Here is an 8,771-nt window from a genome sequence, read left to right on the forward strand (position 1 = left end):
AAGATTAATTTGGGCACTCTAATAGTAAAGCCTAAGAAAACATGAAAATCAATGGATCAGGTTGCTATTGGCTCACATTGCTTTTTGCATTAAATCCATTGTGAAAATTACATGAGATTAAACCACAACAGAGAGTTGGCCTCTGTGCATCTCTATTTCATGTATGCATTTGTCATACTTTTTTTTTTCTTTTGGTCAATTAAGTTAAAACATCTGGAATCATTAACTCGAAAACAAGTCGAGTGTCGAATTTGAGCTAAATTACAGGCCTATCTGAATTAAGATTAATTTGGGTTTAGATATGTATGCAGATTTGCGTTAGATTGGGCTGTTTCTTAGCTCATATTGCTCTTTTCACGAAATCCATCTTGGAAATTGAATAAGACTAAAGCAGAAAAGAGTGTTGGCCTCTTTGCATCTATTGGCAGATTAAAAGTGATACAAATGAAATAAAAACAAACTCGGAGCATGTAAGGTGATACTCCCTCTGGGTGCAGCATGAATTTATTTCTGTGTCATTCTGAAAGGATGTGAACGTGCTGAGGTGTGATCGACTCCATCAGAGCAGATTTCTCTGCAGCTTTTTCTTGCATGCAGACGACTCGAAGCTTCAGAGAAGTGAGTTGATTTTACTTTGATGTCACACCAGGGTGTCAGGATCCCCCTGAGTTAAAACGCTGTTAATGTTGTATCTCATGAGCCTGCAAAACAAACACAACACCTCTAATGACAGCCATCCATGGCACCGTGTCGCCTGTCTGATGGAAAAGCAGGTTTATTCAGCCATATGGAGCTTTCTCCTTTTTTAGGGGAGTTGATGAGAAAATGGCACACATTTTTAAGAAAATAATTTATATGGTGTAAAGTTTGATCTGCAAGAAATAAACTGTTTTAGGCACATTTATTTAGTTTAACGACAAGAAAAGGGAACCAAAATGCAACGTCAGTCCTTATCTCGTCTCTGTGATTGAAGTTATTCATCCCTCGTCTTAAAAAAAACCCTCAGTGCCTCTGCAGGACAATGGAGCGACTGTTTTTAAATAAATAAAAGCGCCAGGAGACTAAAGGGAATCATAACCTGAGATGGAAACAGAGACAGTCCTCTGTAAAGTGACCAGAGAGAAATGACAAGTGCCCGGAGGGAAGAGGAGACAGAAGAAAGAGAGGTTATAGAGAGTTTAACAAGGGATTAAAACGCACAGATTGGTATCTATCGCGATGATACTGTGAATTGAAATTGCGCGTAATTATATAGGTCCACTTGCCAAGGGGCAGGAGCCACACACGCCCTAAATCCGGACTTTCATAAAGGCCGATATTTAGAAAAGAAGCATATTTGTGTTTTCCTGAAGCTTCATATCGAGCCGTTTTCATGAGGATGATTGTCGTTAACTGAGGGACAAAATTCTTCATGTTAAAAGCTACAAATTCTCTACTGACACCTACAGTGAAAGATGAGAAATAAAGACTCTCTGTACTTTGGACTGCAGAAACACTCTTACAGAAATCCAAGAAGACGCACACGAGGAAATACATTTTCGTTAGAAATATGGTATTCTTGGCTTTATGGGTGATTCAGATCTTTCTTTTCAAACGAAACAAATGTGTAAAAATGTTATCGCTTATTTTCCTAAAACTGAAACTTAGTCTTAAAAAATGCAATTGACAGTTTTAAAACGTGCAGTAAATATTAACTCACCCATAATGCTATTTGTCTTTAATAATCAGGCTTTTTTAAAAAAAAATGTTTTTGTATCCAGGACCTATATGTTTAATAGGCCTGTGCTGGAGGGTAGTGAAAAGGAGAGGGGACAACTGCGCAATAAAATGCCTTTTTAGGGCTGACAAGGTACAAGGGGTAGAAAATAATCTTAAAATCATTTTTTTTTTAAAAAAGACCCAAATGCTCTCCAAAATTGCTTTTGCATGTACACAGGCTGGACTTTAAACATTTTCATGAATGAATAAATGAATGGATTACACCTTTATTGTCTTTACCTTGAATTTACCTTGCACAAGTGAGCATTAAAAAGTTTCAGAAAACACTTAAACAACACCAACTCATGACATAAAAAACATGCAAAAACATCATAAAAAGCATCATCAAGTGCCAGTTCCAAGGTGATGCAAAACGAGGTACCCAAACCTATCCAAACCTCGTCAAACATGAGGTGCAAGCTGTTTGAACTGCTTTGCTTCGGCCCTCGTGTCACTTAAAATATACTGTCGTTAAATTATGTCATAAAGATTCTTAAAGGACACTTTGCCAGACTTCAGAAATCCTTCAGCACACTCACTGACTCAGCTCTGCAGTCCCATCATTTTTCCTCTCGAGTATGCTGCTGACTTTTTTTTAAAACTGTTTAGTCTTTCAATAATCATGAGATAAAAATGGCTTTAAATCGTTTTCTGTAGAACATTTTACTCACTCTGTGTGTTACAATAGGCTATAGAAACGCTAAAAAGTGGGGACTATCTCCTCTCTCTCTTGTCTCCGGGTGTGTCTTGTTGACGGGTGTTTCTCCGGATTTACTTCCCCGAGCAAAGTTTGTGTCCGCAAGAAAGCAGCGTAACCTGCGGCGACAGGTGGCAACAAGAGGTGAGGGAAGAGGTCAGAGCGAACACTTCCGACTGCAAAGATAAGGACACATGCATAACCTTTTTTTCCGTGTTTGGGAAATATTTTCCAAGATGCCTGAAAGTATTGCTACGCACAAAATAAACTGGAAACGAATTGTTTTTGATATAAAATGCAGTTTCACGTCACCATATGAAGTTTAACTGAGAAATTAAAAGCTATTGGTAGTTCTGCATGTATAATATAATTTAAGACAGGAACAGGTGGAAGTATAACACCGCAGGGAATTTAATATAAACAGCACCGTGAAGGAATATGGTCTAAATAAAGCCATTTTAAACAAATAATAACACGCTGCTTATTGGAGGATTATTAAAGTGAAACCAGTTGAAGATAAATAAGCACACAGTGGCTGATTTTGTAAAAGTCATATTTTTCCTTCACCATAGCGCACTCTGTCTCATCTTTATCCCTCACTTACAGAGGTGTGACTGTCCGACTCGCAATGCGCGCTCCCGCACTGCATGATGCATCGCCTCCTGCACCTCTGCCGCGCGCCCCCGCACAAATAAACGCATCCCGAGGAAAAAAAAAAAGCACCCACTTGATGACAACTTTTATAAATCTAGCCCAGCGAGCGCACGTCTTCTTTGTGGTCAGCGAGTCGAGATGAGCCAGATAATTAGGTCGTAATAGCTGCAGAAACACCTCACTATTGATGATCCCATTAGGGCGGTGATTTTCTCAGCCAGCAAGTGCTGAAACGTATATTTTCTGCCCTGTTTAATTTGGACATTCACATGGAGAATAATTACATGTTTTTGCAATATTTAAATGAGACTGCCGGTCACAATCTATGTTTATCCACTCAAGTGTCTTTAGACTTTATTTGTGGGTGAAATGAAAATATTCTACATTCTTTTAAAGGCTTTCTGAGGACTGTCCAATTATGTCACCATGAGAACCCTTAAAGGTCCCATGTGTAGGATTTTCTGGTCTTGGTCTAAGGAGACAGCCATGTTGCACCGCCATGTTTGTGCAGTTGCCCAGAATGGACAAACCAACCACTGACTTCAGATAGGACCACTTACATTTTTCTTGTTGGCCACCATCACCCTTACGCAACAAAAAGTGTCAGAAAAACAGTGATTTTTAATTTTTTTAAAAAAATAATTACTTGAAACTGTTTTATTCAGCAGTTTCAATCACCTGGCCCATTTGTTTTCGATAAGACCTTTAGGGATAATTCTGTTCCCACTAAAAACCTGTGGAACGTCTGGATCTTAGGTTATCAGACAAAAAGGTGAACACAAATTAGCAGGTGTTTGTGTAGCGGTATGCAGCCAGTTCACATTCCCAACTCATCAAATACTGCCGCTTGGTCAGAAATTTTGGTGTCGGGCACTGACGCAAAAAGCCACCTTCTGCAGCGGTATGACATGCCATCAGACAGCGTCAGTTTGAAACGCTGCTCACCTGTTGTGCACTTTCTGCATGAATAATAAGCCAAACCATGATAAAAGTATACAAAGTGTTTTACCAAAGCTGTAGGTTTATTGTGAAAAAGACTGTATGCATCTAACAAGCAGAAACTGTACATTACCTGTGAAAAGTGTATTTTGAAACTTTACAATGCATATAACGAGAATAAAATGACATGCCGACTCGCAACGTCAACAACAGATGCAGTAGGATACCTAATGCGTCATATGTAGACCTGAACAACACGGACCAGGCTGCAATATTTGACGAGTTGGGATGAGAGTGTGTTGATCTCCGAAATGCAAAACAGCAAAAACATCGATTTGTAATCTGAAACTGCTTTATTCAGAAGTTTTTTACCACTTTTAATAATTTGTTTTCGGAAGGAGGAGACTTCTGTGGATAATTCGGCCTCAGATAAAAATCTCCTGCACAAGAAACACTGAAGGAATTCTAACCAGGAGAAGTTTCAGCTGGTTGCAATCTGCAATCCTCACCGCTTGACACCCGTAAATCTCTCTAAATCTTCACCGTTCCTTTAAGAAAGAGCAAAGTCCATATAAGATATAGTTGATATGAGGAGTTTTGTTACATATAAAAGTGTCTGTTTGTTGCCATATGGGATTCAGTCATGTTTAGGTGTTACTGTCATGCATGTGTTGTAGCTTTTCAGCTCTGGCCCCTTCATCCTTTCAGTGCCGCCCTCTTTCTCTCCGACCGGCCTTTACCATCTGTTTTGGCTCCCCTCCATTCTGTCCCCTCATCTTTTTCTCCTCATCTTCCTGTGTTTTGTGCACTGTCCACCCTCCCTCCAGCTTTGTCTGTCTTAGTCCAGCCCCATCCATTGTTCCCCCTGTGCCTCCCATTTCCGCTTTGGTGTTGCCCTCTGACCCCACACCCCCTCCCCCCCCCCTCCCCCCTCCTCACGTTCCCCCCCCGTGCAGGCCCCCAAATCTTCTTTTTCTTCTCTTGACTGCCCCCCCTTTAAATTTTTTTTTGGGGGGGGCTAATAACTGTTGCCAGCAAGCTCCACACAAAATCCCAGCGTGATCGCTATTGTGAGGCCTACAATGGCATACAGGCAGTAATGGCCATTAGCAGCAGAGGGGCTTGGCCTGCGAGCAGTGTTTAGTTGTGTTTAGCCCACATGCAATTTGAACTAGTGGTCAGATGTGAACTCTGCAGTCAAGTTTCAGTCCCTGTTGGTGTATTACTGACCAACACCTGACTACATTTCTCCTAAAATAGTGTAAAAGTGTGCCGACCATCATGATTTAGATGACTGACTTCAGTGTGGCCGATAGTGGCCACAAACACACACCAGCATCGACACACACTAGTGATTGCAGCAGACTTTGATGATCAGAGCGGTCCATCAGAGTGGACCTAGTCTTCATGCCTGTCAGTCAGAGTCGGTCTCCGCGGTGATGGGCATCACACAGGTGGCAGTTGGCTGTTGTGTTTTGAGGGATGTGGAGCTACATGTCCTCGTGAAAAGTCAGGTCTTCTGCGTTCAAATAAAGGATGCAGAGTTAAATATTTGGATACTAAAAGAGCCTTATTATCCGTGCAGCGGTATGTGGCTGTGCTGCAGAAAATATCAAAGCACGACTCTGTTGCCAGGCTGAGTGAACGTCAGCAAGGAAACCAAACACTTTGTGTCATCTTCCAGATTAGTGTTACTTTCAGCCTTTAATTAACTTCTAGATTATCAAAATAAAAAGACACGTTATGGCCACTTTTCAAAAAAAAAAACAAGAAAGATTTTGTCATGTGTAAGTGTCCGTGGAAGAAGCCCTACATTTACAATTGACTGAACTCAAAAGGTCAATTCAACCAAATTTTCATCAGAAGAAAGTAATTCCAGTGATGCTAGTTGGCAATTGCTCCAACACTTTTGTCCAGATCTCAACAACAGTTGGATAAACTGCCTCAGTTGTCTAATGAACTGCCATAAAATGCTGTACAGAGATTCATGGTACTCAGATGATGAACCCAGCTGACTTTCGAGATCACCTGACTTTTCCTAGTGTCACCATGAGGTTGACATTTTGAGTGAAATATGTCAACAATTATTATTGGATGGATTGCCATCAAATTTAAATTGCAGATGTGAGTATTTCAGAATATTTTAGGAGTATTTTAGGATATTTATATCTATCCAATTTACCTTTGGCTTTTGACATCTGAAGCTGCAATCTCTTTGGCTGGATATTGCCTCATACTTAAGACCACATTTACACGTGAAAGACTGATTGTGTATTGTGGCCCAGCTGGAGTCATTTACACAGTTATATGATCCACCTGGCACCTGAAATCTCACGTGGAAGCATTAAAACCTAAACCTACAATATGACCCATACAATGTAGAAGCAGTGAACCATCAAAATAAGAGGTTTAGCAGCCGAGTTGTATTCTCTGTCTTGTTTTGGTCGATACTTTTTACTGTCAGCTACACAGAGGGAGGTACGAATAAAAGAGGTAGTTAAGCATGCAGCTTCTCCTGCATCGTATATATTTTCGTACAGTCAATTTCATGTTTATTAGACTGATATAATGCAAGTGTGACCGACTTCAGTAAATTTGTCTGTCTCTGCTGTCAACAGACGATAAAGCGGAAAGAAATGTTAACACTGTATTGGCAACAGGCATTAAGAGAGACAGAGAGAGCGCCTGCAGATTTACTGCTGTGATGTCCCACTGATGCGTCGTGTTTGACGATTATGGACAGCCCAGGGTAATAGCAATGTAATTAGGCCTTTACTGTCGTGTAATTCTCCGTCAAGCACATTGTCAATAGCTTGGTTGATGAGGTTGAAAGTGAGATTGGAATCCAGTGACCCGGGCCAGCCGCCGTAATACCGGCACACACACATTAACACACACACACACGCAGGCAGAGTGCTTGTAATGCAGTGTTGATGCTGTGATATTTGCTTTTGTCCCAGTGTTGATCTAAGCTGACATTATGCTGTATGGCCCTGATCGCTGTTTGTCTGAGTGTTACATTTGTCATCTGTGGGAGGGCAAACGAGGGATCAGGAGGACTGGAGAGCAAAGTGAGAGAGGGAGGGAGGGAGAGAGGGCCTGGCAGGTGAAGGAGGGAGGAATAGAGGGAGTGAACGGAGGAGGAGGGGGGAGGAAGGGGTGTATGTGCTCATCTCTGGTGTGTCAGTTGCAGATCTGCTGGTGCGGAAGCAGATCTTTTCCCTCAGTGACTCTATTAATTTACCTCATTTATCTTAACCACCTCCCCCTCCCCCCAATAAATACTGGAGACCTCAATCCGTGTGTGTGTGTGTGTACGTGAACAACCATATATCTGTGTGTGTGCGTGTGTGTGTGTGTGTGTGTGTGATGGAATAAAAACACAGCAGCTCCCCTTTCTATTCCCAGAGGACAAATCCGTGGCGGAAAAACTCATTTTCCTGCAAATAGTTTGTCAGCCAAGCTAGGAGGAGTGATAAATTATCACAGACGTTAGGTGAAGGAGGGTGACTGGAGGAAGAGGGAAGCCCTCTCTCTCTCTCTCTCTCTCTCTCTCACACACACACACACACACACACACACACTTTCCCAAACTACCCCTCTTGTACTTCCGCCTATCATTTCTATTTACCTCCCATTTCTCTCATCCTGCATCTCACATGTACAAAGCTCTAAACAAAACATGATACATGCATTCCACATGCACAGATAAACACTCAAATGCAGGCACTTGCACACACACACACACACACACACACACACACACACAGAGCCCAAGTTGGAATTGGGAAAATGTGGTTGCCCCTACAACTCAAGTGTGACTCCCCATTCCAAATGATAAATTGATGGCCAGAAAAATGGATTTGTTTTCAACTAGTAACACATCAAAGAAATAATAATTCTGTGCGGGGGAGAGTGGCGGGATGATGAATGGGGTGGACAGCTGGATCACAACGGAGCAATGGAGTGAGTGAGTGAGAGGAAGAGAGAGAGAGAGATGAAGGAGTAGGATGTGAGAGAGAAACTGCAAAATCAACACGCAAACAAAACACTGTCAGACAGCTCAAATGGTTGTGTACGTTTTGTAACAGGCCGACTCTGGGCGGACAAGTCTGATCCCGGTCTCAATTGGCCAAATCGAAATCTGGACACCTGAGTGTTACACCCATTTGTGATTGCTGGACATCTCACTTCATAACTGTGGGGATTAATGTGATGCTATGACAGCCTTTTCTCTAATAGGAAGCACCACAGGAATATTAGTGTACGCAAATTCATCACAGAGGTGTTGGATGAGGTTCAAGCTCTGCACACAAAACTGGAAAAAAAAAACATTTCTTGTGGACCTGGCTTTTCCACATTGTCATGTAAAAATAGAAAAGGTATTCCCCAAAGTGTTGCCACGAAGTTAGAAGCACACTATTGTCTTAAATCACTGTATGATGACGTGTTAAGACCTCATACTATGACAAACAGCCCATGATCACAAATATGTTAAGCCAGGAGTGGCCAGTGTAGCTATATTCATAAAAAATATGTTTTTAAATGTATTTATTTATTGTATGTATTAAATGTGTATTATATTTCATTTGATTTTTATTAGGCATTTTAAATGTTTCACAGTTAGTTAGTGACACTGATTAAAATAGAAAAAAATGATCGATGCAACTCCTTGACAGACAGATGAGGGAAAAGTTCAGCAAAGCTGAAATCTTAAGATTTA

Source organism: Plectropomus leopardus, chromosome 20 (genome assembly GCF_008729295.1).
Source record: "Plectropomus leopardus isolate mb chromosome 20, YSFRI_Pleo_2.0, whole genome shotgun sequence".
Taxonomy (NCBI): domain Eukaryota; kingdom Metazoa; phylum Chordata; class Actinopteri; order Perciformes; family Serranidae; genus Plectropomus; species Plectropomus leopardus.